This window comes from Eurosta solidaginis, chromosome 1, assembly GCF_040869045.1.
Source record: "Eurosta solidaginis isolate ZX-2024a chromosome 1, ASM4086904v1, whole genome shotgun sequence".
Classification (NCBI taxonomy): Eukaryota; Metazoa; Arthropoda; class Insecta; order Diptera; family Tephritidae; genus Eurosta; species Eurosta solidaginis.
Window position 1 is genome coordinate 86,397,082 of NC_090319.1, and position 23,434 is coordinate 86,420,515.

Sequence of the window (23,434 nt, forward strand, 5' to 3'; positions counted from 1 at the left end):
CGAAAGAAGTGAAGTTAGTAAAATCAACAAACAGGTTTGTTGTTCTTGTATTCATTATGATTAAATCAGCAGGGTTTTTTGAACAAATTTGTTTAGTTATTTCAATAGAAGAAAAACTGTTAGTCCCAAGTTAACAATATTCTGTAAGAATTACGGATTCTCAAACAATCTAATCTAACAACTAACAATATTATACAAATGCATCAGCTAATTTTAAAGAGAAACTTACGTTCACGGCGCCTACTACTTTGTTTTTATGACTATCGTGCCACAGAAATCTCTGGCATATCAACCGCAACTGTTATTCTAATGTTGGCGGAAATCTGTCAATTTAACAATTTTCATTGGTGTTCTTAGAGTGGCATTAATAATTGTTTGTTAACAGAGCAGAGCTAAGCGGCCACCGTAATAGCTCTGTGAAGTTGGCACCTACATTTGCGAGTAATTAAAAAAACCATATCTCATTCGTTTGTCCATGTTTGTCCACGACAAATTTTCGTTTGTCCACCTTTGGGTTTTTTTCGAAAACAAAATATTTTTCTTATAACTTTTTAACAGAAGGTGGACAACAAGTACAAATAATGGGAAGACGACGGGCATACGATTTAGCACAATAAAGCGAAAAAAAATTTTGTGGAGTTTTTTCGAAAAAAAAAATGTTTTTTTTATAACTTTTTAACAAAAGGTGGACACACGAATGACATTTGGTTTTTTCGCATAACGGTACCCCGTAACGGTATAAACTAAACGAGATAGATATATACTTCTATATATCAAAATGATCTGGGCGAAAAAAGAAATTCATTTAGCCATAGACGTCCGTCCGTCCGTCTGTCCGTGAACGTGATAACTTGAGTAAATTTTGAGGTATCTTAATGAAATTTGGTATGTAAGTTCCTGGGCACTCATCTCAGATCGCTATTTAAAATGAACGAAATCGAACTATAACCACGCCCACTTTTTCGATATCGAAAATTTAGAAAAACCAAAAAAGTGCGATAATTCATCACCAAAGTCGGATAAAGCGGTGAAACTTCGTAGGTGGGTTGAACTTATGACGCAGAATAGAAAATTAGTAAAATTTTGGACAATGGGCGTGGCACCGCCCACTTTTAAAAGAAGGTAATTTAAAAGTTTTGCAAGCTGTAATTTGGCAGTCGTTGATCATGATGATGGCAGGAACGTTACTACTATTACTATATATGTGCTAAATAGAAATTAGCAAAATCGGATGAAGAACACACCTATTTAAAAAAAAATTAAGTCAAATTTTAACAAAAAATTTAATATCTTTCCAGTATATAAGTAAATTATGTTAAAATTCAACTCCAGTAATGATATGGTGTAACAAAATACAAAAATAATGGAAAATTTCCAAATGGGCATGGCTCCGCCCTTTTTCATTTAATTTGTCTAGAATACTTTTAATGCCATAAGTCGAACAAAAATTTGCCAATCCTTGTGAAATTTGGTAAGGACATAGCTTTTATGATGATCAATGTTTTCTGTGAAAATGGATGAAATCGGTTTGAAGCCACGCCCAGTTTTTATACAGTCGACCGTCTGCCCTACCGCTCGCCGTTAACACGATAACTTGAGCAAAAATCGATATATCTTTACTAAACTTAGTTCACGTACTTATCTGAACTCACTTTATCTTGGTATTAAAAATGGGCGAAATCCTACTATGACCACGCCCACTTTTTCGATATCGAAAATTTCGCAAAATGAAAAAAATGCCATAAATCTATACCAAATACGAAAAAAAGGGATGAAAGACGGTGATTGGATTGGCTTTTTGACGCAAAATATAACTTTAGAAAAAACTTTGTAACATGGGTGTGACACCTACCATATTAAGTAGAAGGAAATCAAAAAGTTCTGCAGGGCGAAATCAAAAGCCCTTGGAATCATGGTAGGAATACTGTTCGTGGTATTACACATATAAATTAGCGGTACCCGACAGATGATGTTCGGGGTCTCCCTGGTCCACATTTTGGTCGATATCTCGTGAACACCTTCACATATACCACTAAGAGCCTCTCCCTTTTAAAACCCTCATTAATACCTTTAATTTGATACCCATGTCATACAAACACATTCGAGGGTTACTCTAGGTTAATTTTCCTACATCGTGATTTTCCCTTATTTTGTCTCCAAAGCTCTCAGCTGAGTATGTAATGTTCGACTGTACCCCAACTTAGCCTTCCTTACTTGTTTTAATTACTCGCATACGAAGGTGCCAACTTCACATAGAATTTTTTGTTTTCGAAATAACTTTTTAACAAACTAACTTTTTAACAAAAGGTGAACAAACGATTTAGCACAATAAATCGAAAAAAAATATTTTTGTTATAACCGACATTGGACAACCGAAAAATTTTCCTGGACAAACATGGACAAACGAATAAGAAATGGTTTTTTGAATTACTCGCACATGTAGGTGCCAACTTCACAGAGCTCACCGTAATGTAATGGTAGCATACTATGCTTACTACATCGAAAATGATGGGTTCAAGGCCTAGGTTAGGTTAGGTTGAACTGGCCGGTCCATGAGGACTGAATAGACTGAATAAGTCCGTAGTGTTACCAGAAGTTTGTTTTAATGACCAAACTGAAAAACGCTATCAAAAACCACGACCTATGTTATAAAATAACTCCGTCCTCTTGGCAAATACTATAAGCTTCCTAGGATTTAAGCTCACTCCTAATAGCTGGACCCTCACTAGGGTAGGCACCTTGTCGTTGGTGTGAGGGCTTAGCCGAACTCCATAGCGCCCGACTATGAGGCGGAGCTGTTTAGGACTGACGCCGTTTCGCCTCATACGAGGGCGGTGGGATATCGGTGACCAAGAACTGCCAACCCCCTAATCCAGGGTGTTATGCGGACCGTGCCTATTGGACGATTTGCAGCCAGGGGATAAATTCGGCTGTATTCGAACGGAGCCTTCCCGATACCGGGCCACCTCGGGAAGTATTAATGGCCTTACCACAGTAAGGGGCGCTGCTGTGGCGTACGGTTCTTTCTCCGTATATAATACTGGACCGCTGAGCCCGCCTTGTCGGGCAGGTGGTCGTACGACCAAGATGAACGACTCATTACCTGACTGTAATAAGGACGATGTAAAGAGAAGGACTGAGTCGCAATCCAAGGACGACAAATACGAATTAAGCGATGCGTCGGACTCGGGGAGCGAGAGTAGTGCTGATTCAATGAACTCCGTGTTGGAGAAGCACACAAATGAAAACGGAGTAGAAGAGTGGAGAAGGGTACGGAGCAGAGGAAGGAGAAGAGCTCTCTCACAGTACCGTGCAGCACTAAGAATTGTACAACGCTTGGGAGCAGTGGTCGACCCAACAGAAGTGGAGATCGAGCGCATGGAATGGGCCCATGAAGCGGTAGAAGTAGGTCGAAGGCAGTTCAAAAGGTTTGCTGCGAGAAACCCTCGGTTCTGCAACCGGTACGAGGAGGAAGAAGCGTCGAATGGCAGAATGAAGAGGCAACGTTCGGCGGAAGGCGACAAGCCTGCTTTCAAGAGGCAGAAAGGACCCAGTCCTAGAGCCGCGAGGCAGGGCAGTCGCATAGACAAGACAAGTAGGCCCAAAGCTGTAAGACAGATGGGCTCCAATAGCGAGGTAGCAACTACCTCGAAAGCTGCGAGTCAGAGGGAAGTTCCAATTAAGGAAGTAGGAGATAAGCCAAAGGGAGATAACGCTAAGACTCCGGCTTTCTCGGAGGCGCTAAAGGGAGTTAACGCTAAGACTCCGGCTTTCTTGGAGGTGCCAAAGGGAGATAACACTAAGACTCCTGCTTTTCCCGAGAAGATGAGTGATGTGGCAAAGCAGTCACTGACTGTGGCGCTGGTTGATCGTAGCAGTCCTTTCGGACAAATGACTACTGAAAGGTGGAGATCTGTGGAAAGGGAGCTTATTAGCTTAATGCTTAAGATGATACGGGAACAACCAAGTAAGCCCCTTCCAACCTTTGATTCGGGGGGATGGTATAATGGTGTGAAGATGATAGCGTGCGACAACATCGCGAGCTTGCGGTGGCTGGAGGAAGTGGTTCCAAACCTCCAAAGGCAAGGCACGAACGCGCGGTTTGAGGGGGTGGATAAAGCGCAAATCCCCACGGTACCAAAAGTTAAGGTATGGATACCATGCGTGATGAAGTCGTAGGATACACTGCGACTTCTGCAGAATCAGAATCCGAACATACCGACACAGGATTGGAAGGTACTTACTGTATCTCGGCCTACCGAGGCTGGTCAGTTCTACATCTTCCAAATAAACAAGCAGGCGGAGGATATTTTGTACACGCAGCTTGGTAAAATGTCCTTTGGCACTGGCAAAATTTACATGCGACTCAGGAAAAGAAGTCCCGAGGATAAAAACCCTAACACGCTAGAGGTGGGCGAAATCGAAAAGGATCTCAAAAGCCTAAGGGAAAAAAGACAGGTGGAGGTCCCCGACGTCACCACGAACGTGCTAGAAGAGGACCAACCGCTAAATGGTGCTGTGACTCGCACAGAGGAACACCCTGCACAACAGTCACGAGAGGCTGAAGGGGGCCTCGAATACTCTAAACCAAAAGCGCAAGGGGAGGACGACGACGTCAAGACGAAGGTGCTGGAGGGGGACAAACAGCCCAATGGTGCTGCGAGTCCTACAGATAAACCTCCAACACAGTAAAGTGGCGTCGAGCAAACTCCTCCTAACCCTTGAGGAGGGTTCGTTTGACGTGGCGCTGATCCAGGAGCCGTGGCTCTCATCGGGAGAAAAGGTTTCTGAACTTAGCGCGCGCGGGTTTGGCGTTTACTACGCGCAAACGGAAGGACGGGTGCGAGCTGTAGTAATGGTAAGGAAACATCTGCATTCATATATGCTGCCTAATTACACCACTGAGGATCTCGTAGCGGTGGCCGTTGAGCAAAAGAATAAGCAGGCATTTATCCTGGCGTCCTGCTACATGACCCATGCTGCGGAGGTCCCACCGATGGAGTGCAAAAGGCTAGTAGATGCAAATGCGCACCACAATGCGTGGGGAAGAGCAGATACGAACGAGAGAGGCGAATCTCTGTTTTGTTACATCCTGCAAACCAATTTGCAGATAGCCAACAGGGGAAATGTTCCTACATACATTGGTCCAACATCCAGCAATGTTCTGGATATTACATTGAGCTCCGAGCGTGATATATCAAGGTATGATTGGATGGTTCTTGATAGACCATCCTTCTCCGACCATGCGCATATCAGCTTCAACATCCCCCTAAAGAGGGTAGAGAAGGGAGGAACCTTTAGAGACCCTAGGTCAACGAACTGGACTAAATTCCAGAAACATGTAGAAACAAAACTGGGACAACCCAAAGAGGTTGCTAATGTAGAGGAACTGGAGGAGTTGAATGAATTCCTAACAAGGGCGCTTATGACTGCGTATAACAAAGCTTGCCCTCTAAGAAGATTCAGAGGAAAAGCAAAGCCGCCATGGTGGAGCAATGAGCTGAGTCTTCTAAGAAGACAGGTAAAAGAAATGTTTAAGCTCGCAAAGACCGCGGAAAGCGAAGCGTGTCGGGACGAGTACAGGGATCTACTGAGGATCTACAAGCGCGAAATTACCAGGGCGAAGAGAAACTCATGGAAAAGTTTCTGTACGGACATAGAGTGCTCCAGCGAAACAGCACGGTTGAAAAAAGTCCTAGCAAAGGGAAGCATAGTCCAGGGACTAATAAATAAAGAGAACGGGGAATGGTCACGTAATAGTGAGGAATCCCTTGAGGTGCTTCTCGATACACATTTCCCATCGGGAGACGGTTTAGAGGAGCCAGCAGACATCACTCACACTTCGATCACGGAGCTAGTAGTGCCGGGCTTGGTGACCGATACCAAGATCGAGTGGGCAGTGAAGACGTTTTTAAGTTTAAATCGCCGGGCCCAGATGGTATATTCCCGGCCATGCTACAAGTCTCAAGTAGGGCGGTCGTGGAATGGCTTAAAATAATATTCGATGGGTGCATACGACTGAATCATGTACCGCACTCTTGGAGAACTGCTCGTGTAGCTTTTCTACCAAAGGCGGGGAAGATCGGTCACATGTATTCCAAAGACTATAGACCCATTAGCTTAACATCATTTCTGCTCAAAACCTTTGAGACGCTGATAGATGTGTACATAAAGTCCAACGTGGATGAAAAGCTGCTCTCCACAACAGAGCATGCGTACACCAAAGGCAAGTCGGTAGACACCGCATTGCATAGGGTGGTAATAAGCATAGAGAAATCCCTGGAATATAAGGAGTATGCTCTAGGAGTCTTCTTGGACATTGCCGGGGCTTTCAATAATGTTGCAAAATGGGCGATTATGGATGGTCTTAATTACATTAAAGTACATCCTGCCTTAATCAGATGGATCGGCTGCTTGTTAAATTGCAGAAAGATTACATCAAAATGGGGATTGTACGAGGCCACGAAATCAGTGGACAGGGGCACGACGCAGGGAGGGGTGCTATCACCTCTGCTGTGGACGCTGGTCATCAACCAACTGCTCAGGCGGCTTACGCAGATGACGTTGCAATTGTCATAAGTGGAAAGTGCCTTCCAACGATTAGTTCTTTGATGGATCGGGCGCTTCGCAATATTCATACCTGGGCATCTAATGTCGGGTTGAAAGTCAATGCGGAGAAGACGGATATGGTCTTGATTACAAAGAGGTACAAGGTCCCAAATTGGACCAGGCCTAAGTTAGGAGGGGTGGCCCAACAGGAAAAACCTTGCACAAACTATTTAGGAATCATCCTAGACAGTAAGCTGTCATGGAAGCTCAACGTGGAGGAGAGGGTCAAGAAGGCCTCAACGGCACTCTATGTATGTAAAAGAATGCTGGGTGTACGTGGGGCCTATCGCCCTCTCTTTCTCATTGGGTTTTTACAGCGATTGTAAGCCCTATTCTATACTATGGAGTTCTTGTTTGGTGGAAAGCCACACAAAAAACAACATACCTCAAAAAATTAGAGGGGGTATGCAGACTATCGATGCTTAGCATTACGGGAGCCCTGAAAACAACCCCGACGGCTGCACTGTATGCCATTTTGCTCATCCCACCTGTAGATCTGGTAGCAAAGAACAAAGCGTTAACGACCGCAACCAGGCTCGGTGCTTCGGGGCAGCTTGAGCGCCGACCATATGGCCATAGTAGTATAGCGTCATCAATCACAAGACGAACAGACTACATGATTCCCTATCTGCGCTTCGAGGGAGATCTTAAGGCCACAGTAGAGGTGGACGGTTGGCGCAAGGGTGCGCAAATGGCGGACGAGGCGATACATGATACATGGTTCCAAAGTAGTGGAAGGAGTAGGGTCTGCGGTATACTGCGCTGATCCGGAAATAAGCAGATCCTACAGGCTGCCGGATTACTGTAGCGTTTTCCAAGCGGAAATATTAGCCGTAACTAAAGCAGTAGAAACCCTGGAAGAGAATAGCTTAAGCTGCAACCGTGTTAACTTTTATATTGACAGTCAAGCAGCAATTAAGGCAATAATCTCGCATAGCACAGCATCTAAATGCGTGTTAGAGTGTAAGCAGTCTCTGGAGAGAATCGGGACAGGGAGAAGCATACATCTATATTGGGTCCCAGGGCATATGGGAATAGATGGGAATGAAAAAGCGGACGAACTAACTAAAAAGGGCGCATCCCTTGAAGCTTGCTCCGTAGATGTCCCAATTAGATTGAGCGAGATTAAGCGAAGGCGAGAGGTGCACATGATCGACCAAGCGGGAAAGGCGTGGGTTGAAGCGCGGGGCTGTAAAGTGTCGAAGATTATGTGTAGGTCTTACAACCTTAGACTAACACAGTTGCTCCTATCATTAAAAAGACAGGACTGTATACTCATGACGGGTATTCTGACTGGACACTGCCTTCTGGCGTCACATGCCTTTAAACTAGGCTTGGTCAGTGATAGCAGATGTAGGAAGTGCAGGTTGGAGGAAGAAACGATCGAGCACGTTCTGTGCTCGTGCCCTGCACTTGCCAGGCTAAGACTCCAGCTATTAGGAGTGATACAGCTGTCAGATCTAGAAGCAGCAAGTGGCTTAAGTCCTAGGAAGCTTCTAGTATTTGCCAAGAGGACGGAGTTATTTTATAACATAGGTCCTGGTTTTTGATAGGGTTTTTCAGTTTGGTCGTTAAAACAAACTTCTGGTAACACTACGGACTCAATCAGTCTATGTGAGGTCCTCATGGACCGGCCAGTTCAACCTACCTACCTAATAGCTGCAGTCTTAGCCTGGCAAGCGCAGGGCAAGAGCACAGAACGTGCTCGATCTTTTCCTCCTCCAACCCGCACTTCCTACATCTGCTATCACTGACCAAGCCTCATTTAAAGGGATGTGACGCCAGAAGGCAGTGTCCAGTCAGAATACCCGTCCTGAGTCTACAGTCCTCTCTTTTCAATGATAGAAGCAACTTTGTTAGTCTAAGGTTGTAAGACCTGCACATAATCTTCGACACTTTACAGCCCCGCGCTTGAACCCACGCCTTTCCTGCTTGGTCCATCATGTGCACCTCTCGCCTTCGCTTAATTTCGCCCAGTCTAATTGGGACGTCCACGGACCAAGCTTCAAGGGATGCGCCCTTTTTAGCCAATTCATCCGCTTTTTCATTCCCATCTATTCCCATATGCCCTGGGACCCAATATAGATGTATGCTTCTCCCTGTTCCGATTCTCTCCAGGGACTGCTTACACTCTAACACGCATTTAGATGCTGTGGTATGCGAGATTATTGCCTTAATTGCTGCTTGACTGTCAATATAAAAGTTAACATGATTGCAGCTTGGGCTATTTTCTTCCATGGTTTCTACTGCTTTGGTTACGGCTACTATTTCCGCTTGGAAAACGCTACAGTAATCCGGCAGCCTGTATGATCTGTTTATTTCCGGATCAGCACAGTATACCGCAGACCCTACTCCTTCCACTACTTTGGAACCATCTGTGTACACATGTATCGCCTCGTCCGCCATTTGAGCGCCCAACCGTCCACCTCTATTGTGGCCTTAAGATCGCCCTCGAAGCGCAAATAGGGAATCAGGAAGTCTGTTCGTCTTGTGATTGATGACGCTATACTACTATGGCCGTATGGTCGGCGCTCAAGCTGCCCGAGGCACCGAGCCTGGTTGCAGTTGTTAACGCTATGTTCTTTGCTACCAGGTCTACGGGTGAATGTGCAGAATGGCACACAGTGCATCTGTCGGGGTTGTTTTCCCGTAATGCTAAGCATTGATAGTCTGCATACCCCCTATAATTTTTTGAGGTAGGTTGCTTTTTGTGTGGCTTTCCACCAAGCAAGAACTCCATAGTATAGAATAGGGCTTACAATCGCTGTAAAAACCCAACGAGAAAGAGAGGGCGATAAGCCCCACGTACACCCCAGCATTCTTTAACATGCATAAAGTGCCGTTGAAGCCTTCTTCACCCTCTCCTTCACGTTGAGCTTCCATGACAGCTTACTGTCTAGGATGATTTCTAGATACTTTGTGCAAGGTTTCTCCTGTCGGGTCACCCCTCCCAACTTAGGCCTGATCCAATTTGGGACCTTGTACCTCTTTGTAAACAAGACCATATCCGTCTTATCCGCATTGACTTTCAACCCGACATTTGATGCCCAGGGTATGTATATCCCGAAGCGCCCGATCCATCAAAGAGCTAATCGTTGGGAGGCACTTTCCACTTATGACAATTGCAACGTCATCCGCGTAAGCCGTAAGTTTTACGGGTCCCTCATCGAATCGCCTGAGCAGTTGGTTGATGACCAGCGTCCACAGCAGAGGTGATAGCACCCCTCCCTGCGGCGTTCCCCTGTCCACTGATTTCATGGCCTCGTACAATCCCCATTGTGATGTAATCTTCCTGCAATTTAACATGCAGCCGATCCATCTGGTTATGGCTGGATGTACGTTAATGTAATTAAGACCATCCATAATCGCCCATTTAGAGACATTATTGAAAGCCCCGGCAATGTCTAAGAAGACTCCTAGAGCATATTCCTTATATTCCAGGGCTTTCTCTACGCTTATTACCACCCTATGCAATGCCGTGTCTACCGACTTGCCTTTGGTGTACGCATGTTGTGTTGTGGAGATCAGCTTTTCATCCACGTTGGACTTTATGTACACATTTATCAGCCTCTCAAAGGTTTTGAGCAGAAATTATGTTAAGTTATGGGTCTTTGGCATACACGTGACCGATCTTTCCCGCCTTTGGTAGGAAAGCTACACGAGCAGTTCTCCAAGAGTGCGGTACATGATTCAGTCTTATGCACCCATCGAATATTATTTTAAGCAATTCCACGACCGCCCTACTTGAGACTTGTAGCATGGCCGGGAATATACCATCTGGGCCCGGCGATTTAAACTTAGAGAACGTCTTCACTGCCCACTCGATCTTGGTATCGATCACCAAGCTCGGCACTACCCGCTCCGTGATCGAAGTGTGAGTGCTGTCTGCTGGCTCTTCTAAACCATCTCCCGATGGGAAATGTGTATCGAGAAGCACCTCAAGGGATTCCTTACTATTACGTGACCATTCTCCGTTCTCTTTCTTTATTAGTCGCTGGACTATATTTCCCTTTGCTAGGACTTCTCAACCGTGCTGTTTCGCATGAGATTCTCTTCGCCCTGGAAATTTCACGCTTGTAGATCCTCAGTAGATGCCTTTACTCGTCCCGACACGCTTCGCTTTGCGCGGTCTTTGCTAGCTTAAACACTTTTACCTGTCTTCTTAGAAGACTCAGCTCATTGTTCCAGCATGGCGGCTTTGATTTTCCTCTGAATCTTCTTAGAGGACAAGCTTTGTTATACGCAGTCATAAGCGTCCTAATTAGGAATTCATTAGACTCCTCCAGTTCTTCCACATTGGCAACTTCTTTGGGTGGTCCCAGTTTCGTTTCTACCTGTTTCTGGAATTTAGTCCAATTTGTTGACCTAGGGTTTCTAAAGGTTCCTCCCTTCTCTACCCTCTTTAGGGGGATGCTGAAGCTGATATACGCATGGTCGGAGAAGGATGGTCTATCAAGAACCATCCAATCATACCTTGATATATAACGTTCTGAGCTCAGTGTTATATCCAAAACATTGCTGGATGTTGGACCAATGTATGTAGGGACATTTCCCCTGTTGGCTATCTGCAAATTGGTTTGTAGAATGTAACAAAATAGAGATTCGCCTCTCTCGTTCGTATCTGATCCTCCCCACGCATTGTGGTGCGCATTTGCATCCGCGCCTATGACCAACCGCCCTTTGCGCCCTTCGTCCTGTACTAGCCTCTTGCACTCCATCGGTGGAACCTCCGCAGCATGGGCCATGTAGCAGGATGCCAGGATAAGTGCCTGCTTATTCCTTTGCTCAACGGCCACCACAACGAGGTCCTCAGTAATGTACTACTAATTACTACAGCTCGCACCCTTCCTTCAGTTTGCGCATAGTAAACGCCAAATCCACGCGCGCTAAGTCCAGAAACCTTTCCTCCCGATGATAGCCACGGCTCCTGGATCAGCGCCACGTCAAACGAACCCTCCTCAAAGGGTAGGAGTTCGCTCGACGCCACTTTACTGTGTTGGAGGTTTATCTGTACGACTCGCAGCACCATTGGGCTGTTTGTCCCCCTCCAGAACCTTCGTCTTGACGTCGTCGTCCTCCCCTTGCCCTTTTGGTTTAGTGTTCGAAGCCCCCTTCAAGGCCTAAAGCAACATCAAAATCTTCTAATCGAACCGTGACTTACATTTTATGAACTTTTTTGTTGATTTGACTGTTGAAGCACTCAATTCAGAATTAATAATTTTTCGCGAAGTTGATTCAACAGCTATTTGTGATGAATAAATTGATTGACAAAAATATCGGTTGAGTTGACCCGTAATTCGGTTGGTTCTATCAGCTTTTTTCTGTCAGTATAACTACTTTGTACAAGAACATTTTTTACTGACGAATGGCTTATGAGATATTGTTTTAAATCAATTTCACCGTTATCGATTCTTAATACGTAAATAAACACTTTTTTGCCGTTTTATATTGCGGTACTAGCACTTATGAAGTTTCACTACTTTTTGTAACCTTTCTTTAGAAAAGGTGCACAGGGGACTTCTAATATTGCCAGTTTATATAAATGAGTCTAGTTTTTTTGCTTTGACAAGAAAAAGCGCCTCCGGTTAAAGTTAAGAAATGTCATAAAATTTAACATGATCTTGTTCCCCGACGATCTGCTAACTACAGCGGGATAGGCAGCTATGCCTGCCATAGAGGTGACTAAAATACCCAAATGGTTCAAGGGGTTGACAGCTGAATTTATACTTTCTCAAAACCAATTGTCAATCTTACCTACCCGTTTCGAGTCCTATTTCTTTAGCTGCCGAGGCTCTGGCAACCCCAAATTCCGCATACAACTAGAGGGTGGAGCGGAATGGCCTAGAAGGTTCAATTTGGTGATATTAAATCATTCTTTTAATGGTCGGTCTAGTAGGAACGTACCGAACCTTCATCCGGCAAAGGACCATCAACATCGATAACACTCCCCAAAGCCCTTCGGAGAGTGTCTTTATCGCTACACCATCAACAACAACAGAGTTTTCTACTGGTCAACAATAGCTATCGAAATCGTTTACCGAATTCTGGTAATTGTGGTAGAATTTCTTGACCAAAAAAAATGTATTCCTTTTTAGCCGGCCGGCCATTGCTTACGAATTTTGTAATTAAAATTGAAGTAACTTCCAGAAAAGCTACAAGCGTGAATCTTGGAATATAGTTTAGAACCCGATGACAATGCAATTATAAGAAAAAAAACTCCGATAGTTGTCGCATGGATCAAAATATTTCAAAAAATCGTATTTGTGGTCCGATTTGGTCAAAATTTTGCATTCGAGTTTTAAAGAATTCTCGATAACTCAGAGATCTGATACTTTGAATAATGATTTGGACTCTATTAGGTTGCAACTTTTATGATAAAAAAGCTTTATCGATGGGACAGGGATCCAGATATCTAGAGATATTTAGAAATTTCACTTACAAAATGAAACTAAAACCATACTTCAGAACCTGATGACAACGCAACATGAGGGAAACAATTTTTTGCTAGGTGGTTCAGGTTTGAACGAAACTTCGGGTTTCATAAGGTTTTAATATTTAAGATAAAAGAGTTTTCTACATGGGACAGGCACAAAGATATTTAGAGGTATTGAAAAGTCCATTTAGGTTTCTGGAATCTTGCGACCGATTTTTAGCTACTGAGTTACAAACATGAAACCGTACACATAAATCAGGTCACCTTGACAATGCAACAAAAGGAGAAAATAAAAAGAAGAAAACAAATTTTTAGGTACTTCCTTACGGTCGCCACCTGCAACTTCAGACCGTTCCAACATTTCACAGGAATTCGAAACTTTCAGCCGATATTTACTGTTGCTGATCGGAATCAATGAATGAAAGATGACGCTCTGGGCAAGATCTCGGGAACGTCTCAACCGATTTAAATGAAATTTGGCACAGAGATAATGTATCACCTTCTAAGACTCTACCTAGGTGTTGCCACTCAGAATGTTTCACAAGGTTGTCACCTATTCGGAATTAAAAAAAATTGCATGAGATATTCCGGTATGGGTATCAAACGAAAGGTATTTCACTCCGCATTACAATAGGGAAATTTTTGAGTAGGGTTGCCATTTAGGGTTGCCACCTTTTCGAAATTTATAAAAAATTGCATGAGATATGCCGATGTGGGTATCAAACGAAAGGTACTTCACTCCGCATTACAAAAAAATTAAAGTTAAAAATCTTCGTAAAAAATCTTACACATGATTCGACTTAATTTTAAATAATTTTCTTGTAAATGAATAATTGCAATTTCTCACAGATTACTATTAGAAAGATTTCTCAGCACAACGAAACGTTGCCGAGCAAAGCTCGGTCGCCCAGGTACTAAATAAATTAAATTAAAAAATTTAATTAAATATAAATGAACCAATGAAACGTAAAATGTCTCTTTAAATACGGACCTGATCTTCTTGAAATTTGATGTGAAGATTTTAACATAACCACTATAAAAATTTTTATAAAGAACAAAATGTGGAGTGCAATAAATAGGCTTTTGACATATTCTTTACCTAAGTACGGCAAAGTGCGCTCCATTTTTATATTTTCGTTCCTCATACATTTTTTTACAGTGTTATGTTCAAATTTGATTATCAAAGTTCAACAAGATTATGTCTTTGTTTAAAGAAGCATTTTTCGCTTCTTTTTGCCCCTTTATATAAAGGAAGTACTTAAAAAATAAATTGTAAATTTCCTTTTATTGTATTTTTAAATTTTCGTAGGTGGCTTATGTTGTACGAGTATGAACTTACGCCCAACGTATCCCTTGCTTCCTTTTCGCAAACCAAACCCACATTTATCTTTGATACGAAGTTTCGGAACGCTAACAATGTAAATACTGAAACATATGTAAGTGAAAGAGTTATTTCTGATGAAAGATTTCTTAGTTTGTTAGTCGCATTGATGTGATTGGTGCGCGTTGGATCTGTCATTTTTTAATAAACAATTACTTAATTGCAGATTTTGAATGCTAAATGAAGGGACTGGTGAGGGTCTTTTCATGTGAATAATTCATATTATCAAGAGCAAGAAAGTTATTATAGAAATTAATAAATTTCTATTTAATTTATATTATATTGTTACGAATATTAGCAACACTAAGGGGTACTGTCATCTCTAAGCCGATGCTTGTATGCACATCCATAAATCACTCATAATGTATCTACATAAACGAATCAATCATTATGTCTACACATATGTACGTACACGCAGAGGAGAAGCAACGCACAAACACATGCAGATATCTTATCTGAGATGCTCCAAAAAGTATGCAATTGTGGAAGTGTCGCTCACAAATATGCGCGCATATGAGAGCTACACACGTGCATCTGTAGTTATAATTATATACCAGTAACTAAGTAAATTCTGGAAGCACATAGAAGATGCAACGAGGAAATCACACAGTATAAAAGCAGCAACAGTAGAGGCGCGATAATCAGTTTCTATTAAGCACGCTATCTGTCGAGCAATAGAAGTGTTATTTTGAAAGTCCTTGAATAAAGGCCATTTTGCATTATTAAATATTGGAGTTATTTATTAAACAGTTTAGTGATTCGAACTTAGCAGAAGGTTGCAAATAAGAGGATTTGCAGTAAATTCGTTACAATATTATAAAATATAATTTTTTATTTTGATAGATATTTTTCTTTTTAACTCTAAAATTTTCATTTTTGTGATAACACTGCGGAGCAAAATTCGGGGTTGGAGATTTTTAACGCGATTAAGGGTAATTTGGGGGCGCTGATTACGAAAATTATATCAGTTTTGTCAAATTGGCTCTAGTTTTTGAGATAGTGACTTTTAAATATTTCACGAAAAAACCTAATTAAAAATACTTGTATGCATTTAAATTATATTTTTATTGCGCGCCTGTAGAAAAATACTACAAAAAAAAATATATTCTTTTCATTAATTAATTTTAAAAAAATTACAAAAAAAGATTTTCTGTAGGACCTCCTATGATGTTATTCTAAGGACAATCCCGTATTAAGTTCCAGCAGTAGTCTGCCATCATGTGATCGTCCCATCGACCTTGGTATCTTTCTTCCATTATTTTTATGTCCTGGTGGAACCGTTCACCTTGTTCCTCACTGTAAACGCCTAGGTTGTCCGGAAATTTGTCCAAATGGCTATGTAAATAATGTAATTTAATGCTCAGTTTAGCTCCCAGTTTGTGAAAATTGAGAAGCATATGAGCAACAAGTTTGGCATAGTCTGGTGATTTATGATTTCCCAAAAAATTGTTTACTACATTAACAAAACTTAGCCAGGCTTCAGATTCAATTTGTGACATATGGTTTAAGAATTCAGTGTCTTTTATAAGGGTACGAATTTGAGGACCATCGAAGACTCCCGCTTTTAATTTTGATGAACTGTTTCATTAGCCCAAGCTTGATATGAAGTGGTGGAAGAATTATTTTTTCTCGGCTTATGAGTTGGTCATGAACCACATTTGCTGTTCCTACCTCCATATTTTCTGTCACCGGCTAGTGCTTTCTAATCCAATGTTCACTTCTTACACGACTGTCCCATAAACATATAAAACAAGGGTATTTAGTATACCCACTTTGTTGGATCAATGAAAAATTCACCATCTTCAAGTCCTCGCAGACTGACCACTTATATTGTGCATACAAAATCTTTGCTAAAACAATTTTTACATTTTCGCATTCTTCTTTTAGTTTGGTACTATGACCGATTGGAACCGAAGCAAGTTTATTTCCATTGTGTAGCAATACACATTTCAGACTTCTTTTTGAGCTATATATAAAAAGCCTCCAATGTTCGGGGTTATATTCGGGAAGGGCCATAGCACTTAAGAGTTCAGAAATATTGTTACAATATACAATCAATTGAACATTATAAAAATACTGGAATTGGCAAATCATGACTGTGCAAAACGGGGGGCTTAGCCGATTTTACATTAAGATAAACCCAAGTACGTTTTTTAAGCCTGTTGATACCTTTTACATAAACTGCACAAAAGTAGCAATCATTTAAATGATTAGTTGGCTAATTTCATATCATCGGAACTCCAAAATGAAGACCTTTACGTCCTCCTTGGCTCCAGTATCGCAAAGATTCTACACAAGACTGACACACGGTATTGGGCACCCAATATTTATTCTTTTGTGCAAGGTTTCTCCCAAAGTATGCTTTGTAGGTAATTTTCACAAACTCTGTGATTGGTTTTCTTTGCGATTTAAGGCAAAATTTCCCACATATATAGCAAAAATTGTTGGAGTCATTAACACAAGGTTTACATTTCGAACTCATATTTTTGAAGCCAAACGAACTATAATACTCGAAATAAAACACGAACTGATAACGTTAAGGTCAAAAAGCATATAAATGAAAAATAAATAATTAAACACGTGAATATATAACAAAACTTATTGCGGAATAATGAAATTAATACATCTGGATTGGTCATATAATTTTTTTCATTAATTTCTTAAGTTTCGTTTATCTCAAGAACTAGAGCCAATCCAAAAAAAGTAAAAACACAGTTCGTAAGCCTACTACTAGTGTTAATAAAAACCATTAACAAAATCGTGACCGCAGATTATACTTCATCATTTTATGTCGTATATTTGATTGTAACATGATGTAGGCAGGGTGCATTTATTTTGATTTTTACCGATGGCCAAAAAGCACAACGTTCTCCAGAAAAAAAGTTCGATTATGCAACAAGTAAAGAAGTCTAAGTTCCGGTGAAACCGAACATTACATACCCAGCTGTACACTTGAAATGCTGTTGTTGTTTGTTTTGTGTGCTTAATAGTGTTACAAGGCTGCGCAATAATACATAAATACATAATACAAAATATACATATGGTTCTATTCTGAACTAATTTTTCTTCGAGTTACGGCTCCCGAAACAAAGAAAATTGCTTAGTCATAAAAGGGGCGGTGCCAGGCCCATTTTTTAAATTTTGAAGTTTTTCCTATTTATTGTTATAAATCCACTTGGGAAATGAAATACCATTGATATAAAGCTTTTTTTTTTAATCTTTTATATAAAAGTGGGCGTGGTCCTTAACCGATTTAGTTAATTGTTCTTCAAAGCATTCCTTTACTATAAGGCACCACTCTGGTGAGTTTTGTTACGATAGATTTAACGACTTTTGATTTTTTATTAATAATATTTGTAAAATTGATTTTATCACAAGTGGGCGGTGCCACGCCCATTTTAAATTTATTTTTTTTCAAATTTGTATCAAAAGTCTCAACATCAGTCCACACGTCAAATTTCGACATTCTAATAATACACTTATTTACTAAATAATCAGGTTTTTTGTTTTTTCCAAAATGTTATATATATAAAAAGTGGGCGTGGTTATCATCCGATTTCGCTCATTTTTAATACCAATCTATTCTGGGTCCAGATAAGCTCGTGTACCAAATTTGGTGAAGATATCGCAATATTTATCGTGTTAACGGACAGACGGACGGACGGACATGGATCAATCAAATTTGAAGATGGGCCAATGTCATGAAGCGGTATCCACTTACATTGAACTTCAGCCAGCAATATTCGAAGCCTCTGAAGATATGCAGAAGGGAAAAACGACAAAACTTCAGCACAAGCATCTCAGTTTCAAGCTGCTATTTCTAGCGTGCAATTCCACACGTTGCTGTTGTTGTTGTAGCGATAAGAACACTCCCCGAAGGCCTTGGGAAGTGTTACCGATGTTGATGGTCCTTTGCCGGATGCAGATCCTGTACGTTCCGGTAACAATCACAATAAAGGTACCAGCCCGACTATCTCGGGAAACGATTTGTTATGACCACATGAAAACTTCTAGGCCATACCGCCCTCCAACCCCCTTGATCCATCAGGAGTTCGGGGTCGCCAGAGCCTCTGCTGTTAATGAAACAGGATTCGCCACGGGTAGGTGAGGTTGACAATAGGGTTGGATAAGCTATATAATGCGCTGGCAACCCTTGAGAGAGTTGCGCTACACAAGAAACAACGCATCAGTAAACATCAATTAAATAGATGCAACGTTGATACTGAGAGCGTCGAAGATTATTATAGAATCGCATTCTATATTCCATTCCTTGATGCATTCATAACTCATATCAAGAGCCGTTACATGAAACACCAACTAATTTTCGAAAATTTCGGTGTTTTGTCTTCCAAAAATGAATACACCGCTGAAAATGCAATAAACTGCATGAATTTTATGAGTGTTGTGAATTGTTCCAAAACCGAGTTTGCAATGGAAGTCAAAATGTGTATAAGGCGAGTCGATGTTCAGAATTTTAAAAAAGTGTTTGATGCACTTGAGGTGGGTACAATTTTGATGATTACCTACAAAATTTGTATGCTATATTTCTTATTTATCTTATTTTTTCAGATGGTGAATCCAAATACTTTCGAACATGTAAATAAGATATTGCGCATATTAGCCGTTCTACCAGTTTCGACAGCAACACCAGAACGCACATTTTCTGCCTCAAAAGGTTAAAATCGTACTTCCGGAGTACAATCAGTCAAGAACGTTTGAATGTACTCTCTTCATTGAATATCCATGTTGATACACCACTTTCTGTAAACGAAGTATTAGAAGAGTTTTTCAAAAAACCTAGGTGATTGTTGGGAAATAGTTATGGGAAAAATTTGTTTTTTTTTTGTGCTGTATGCGTTTAAAGCTTTAATATACAGCCATATTTTACTGACCGATTTTGGTTACGAACCAATTTTCATGTCATAAAAAAGGTACGAAAAATAACTCATATCTACACCATTTTCTTCAATTTTGTAATTATCAAGCTTGAGATGCCCATTTTACAAGCTGAAGCAAATTTAAAGTATTTTTCGTAACTGTTTTTCGACATGAAAATTGGTTAGTAGCAAAAATCGGTCAGTGCTTATATTCTTAATAAAAGTGTGTGTGTAAATTTATTTAAGTTTTACCGGTAACCCTGTCATTTTAACTTTCTATCAACATCTCCACGGGGGAGGTTTGAACCCTAAAACTCCCCCCGTAAATCCGCCACTGAATCTACTCATCTTGCATAAGATTGCGTTGAACGCATCTATATAAAAAACTTCATTGTGGCTCGACCATAAAGATCTGGCTGGCACTTTTGCCATTTCTTCCAATAAAAACTCAGCTAATTGAGGGTGGGTATTTGCTTTGAAAATTGTCACAATTAAAAAGTAGTATGTGTGTGTAAATATGTATATTAGCGTGGGTCGATGTGTATGGACGAAAGTTAACCGATATCGCGCCATCGATATTTCGATAGAATTTGGGCTCAGGACAAAAAGTTCCACTACGCATACCCAAAAAAATTATTTTCGAGCCTGCGAAATTTCATTTTTTTTTTACTTTTTTTCGACTTTGATTTTTAAGGTTTTTTCATGACCTACTAAAAAATGTTCATATGTTTACCCTGTCCGACCCAAAAATGTTCGATAAAACGTTGGCGATAACAGCTTTTTTAATGATAATTTTACAATCAAATGAAAATTTTTTAGTAGGTCATGAAAAAACCTTAAAAATCGAAGTCGAAAAAAGTCAAAAAAATTAAATTTCTCAGGCTCGAAAATTATTTTTTTGGGTATGCGTAGTGGAACTTTTTTTTCCTGAGCCCAAATCCTATCGAAAAATCGATGGTGCGATATCGGTTAATAAATCGACCCAGTCTAATGTACTATATATATTCATAGTAACCCCGAATACGCGCAAATAAGAAAATATGGTTTATAGTCCCGTTTAAAATGTCATTTTCACACAATATTTGCTATAATTGCAGCTTCATTTTTAACAGCTTTGGTGGTGTAGAATTTGGATAAGGACACGGTATCGAATAGGTACTAATTTTACGTTTGGCTCTCAAGTTTTCGATCAAAATCAAAAATCAAAATCAATCGGAACAAACATAAGTGATACTAAAAGTACCAATACCAAAAGTAGCAGATTTCAATCGTATCTTGTTGTTGGTGTTAAAGATAAAGACACTGTTGTTGTTGTTGTTGCTGTATTAACGATAAATCGATGTTGATGGACGATTAAAGTACTAGCCCGACCATCTCGGGAACGATTAATATAATCACATTAAACCTTCTAGGCCATACCGTCCACCCCACCCCCTAGTTCCATGAGGAACTTGGGGTCGACGTGGCCTAGCCTGCTAATTATGTGTATGGATACATTCATATTTCTAAAAGGATTTCACTCGGGTGAAGCTGTTACGATGAATCCCGTTCAAATCTCTTCCAAAGGCGGATCTATTTCCCGCGGAAATGGCATGTAGAGAAAAGTGCCATTAGAAGCCTTGGACTTGGAACAAACCTCGCACTTGATCTTAAACTTGTCTAACACAAATGTATGATAGAGTTAAGACAAAATACTTAACTAATTGCGGCCCTATAGAGATTGTTCAGATATCTAGGAAAAGTACAAAAAATTCTGCAAAGTTAAAATTTGCTTTAAGCAATAATTAATTGAGTTAAATTGAATTGATTTTTGCGGAAAACCACAATATCTAAAATATTAATACTAGCGAAGGGCTACGAAAAAAGTACTATACATGTTGACTAAACTTATCTTATAACTTTAAACGAGCAATTCTTGTTTGTTTGTATAGCCGAACGATATCGGGAACGGCCCAACCGAAATTTGGCACAGAGATAATGTATCACCTTCTAAGACTTTCTACCTAGTTGTTGCCACTCAGAATGTTTTACAAGGTTGCCAACTATTATAATTATTAATATTTAAAAAAAATTGCATGAGATATGCCGATATGGGTATCAAACGAAAAGTATTTCACTCCGCATTACAATAGGGACATTTTTGAGTAGGGTTGCCATTTAGGGGTGCCACCTATTCGAAATTTAAAAAAAAATGCATGATCAAACGAATGGTGTTTCACTCCACATTACAATAGGGATATTTTTGAGTAGGGTTGCCATTTAGGGTTGCCGCCTATTCGAAATTTAAAAAAATTCCATGTGATATGCCGATATGGGTATCAAACGAAAGGTATTTCACTCCGCATTACAATAGGGACATTTTTAAGTAGGGTTGCCATTTAAGGTTGCCACCTATTCAAAATTAAAAAAAGAAACGTTGCCAGCACAACTAAAAGTTGCCAAGCAAAGCTCGGTCGCCTAGGTATTAATCCCCATATTACTAAGCAGAAGTAGGCGAAACTCAGTGGATTGTCTCCAGACGCTGCATTAAGGGCCATTTGACGACAAGTGTCTCAGTGAAGGATATAAACAAGGAGTGCGTCCAAAACGGACTAGAATGTGTAAGTAACTCAGCCCAGAAAGAAAAATGATATGGCATTTAAAAACAAACAAAAAATCCAAAACGAAATGAAAACAGTCTTGAAAAAAGCATTTCCCTTCAAGGATATTTATACTAAAAAATACCGTCGGAAATAAAAGCATGTGTGTGGTTATGAATGAGAATTCGTCCTGTTTGAAAATGAACTTGACAATATTGCCGGTTCATAAATGTTACACTTTCAAATCGAGATAAGACATTCGTCAACATTGAAGCCTAGACCACGTTGACACATACCTTAATCTACAATTAATGTCAATAGATAATATACGCGTTTATATATATTCCGTCCCTGGGAACTAGTTATATAATTAGGAGTTAAGTACGAAAAGATGCTTTCGTTATATGTAAACTAGGGGTTACATGGAAAAATATCTTAAGTGTAAAATTTATTTTAAATAACTAGAGCTTATTGGTTTCTTATCGGCTTGAAACCGACGGGTTACATATGTGTCATCATCTTTATTGAAGTTTCATCGATAACTATTTCATAAGCCGGATAAATCATCGATAACACATCGATAAAACGCCGAAAACGAATTGGAAACACTCCAATAACAAGTCGATAAAAAGTCGATACATTTTTATAAGAAATCGATAAATTTTTGGGAAAAACAATAACTCCATATCACTAACTAATTGGTAACTTTTTTCGAACAAATCGGTAACTTTTCGACAAGAAACTCATATTTTTTTCATAACACTTCGATAACTTTACAAAAAATAAGCGTTAACTTTTAAACTGATAACACTCCGATAACTTTTCAATAACATATTGATAAAATTTTCGATAAGTAATCGATGACTTTTCGATTATAAACTGATAAGTCGTCGGTTCAAAATCGATACCCTCTCTTATTGATGGAAAGGCTATAAGTTTAAGATGTTAAGCTTTCAAAACCAGCTTCGGCACATAAAAAAACACCTGGGATTAACGAAAATCTCTCATCATGTCATTCTCCAACTTAGGTCGATTTTTAAGTTATAGTTCTCTTAACATGAAATACCATAAATATTTAAAAACACCCCCGCTTCTCTTACGGACCTGGTTACCACACGAAAACACGTCGATAACAAACGGAGAACTTTTCGACAAACATATTGATAACATTTTCGATAAATAATGGAGAAGAAATAAATCGAAAACATGCTGATAAATCTTCGATAAAAAATCGATAACCTTTCTTACTGATAGAAAGGCCATACGTATCAAGATGTTAAGTTTCTAAACTAGCTGGGGGTAAACGAAATTCTGTAATAATTTAATTGTTTCAACGTTTGTGTTCTTGCTTTAATTTTCTTTGAAAAAATTCTTTAAAACTTGGTTTTTGTCTTTTACCTGGGTGTCTCTGAAAAACCCGTCCTTAAAAGATAAAAATCTATTTTTATTAATTATATTGTGACGCTCCCCTTAAGAACAAATTTTTCGGATGTAATATAAATGGGGAAAACCCCGTTCCCGCAGTTCTTAGGGTAGGGTCGCAGTGAAAGTCCCT

At 40.1% G+C, this 23,434-nt stretch overlaps 1 protein-coding gene across 5 annotated transcripts in view; it reads right to left on the minus strand.

The window, feature by feature from the left end:
* wge (winged eye) overlaps positions 1 to 23,434 on the minus strand; it is a 164,979-nt gene that overhangs the window by 136,935 nt on the left and 4,610 nt on the right. The gene's annotated exons all lie outside the window — the stretch shown is intronic.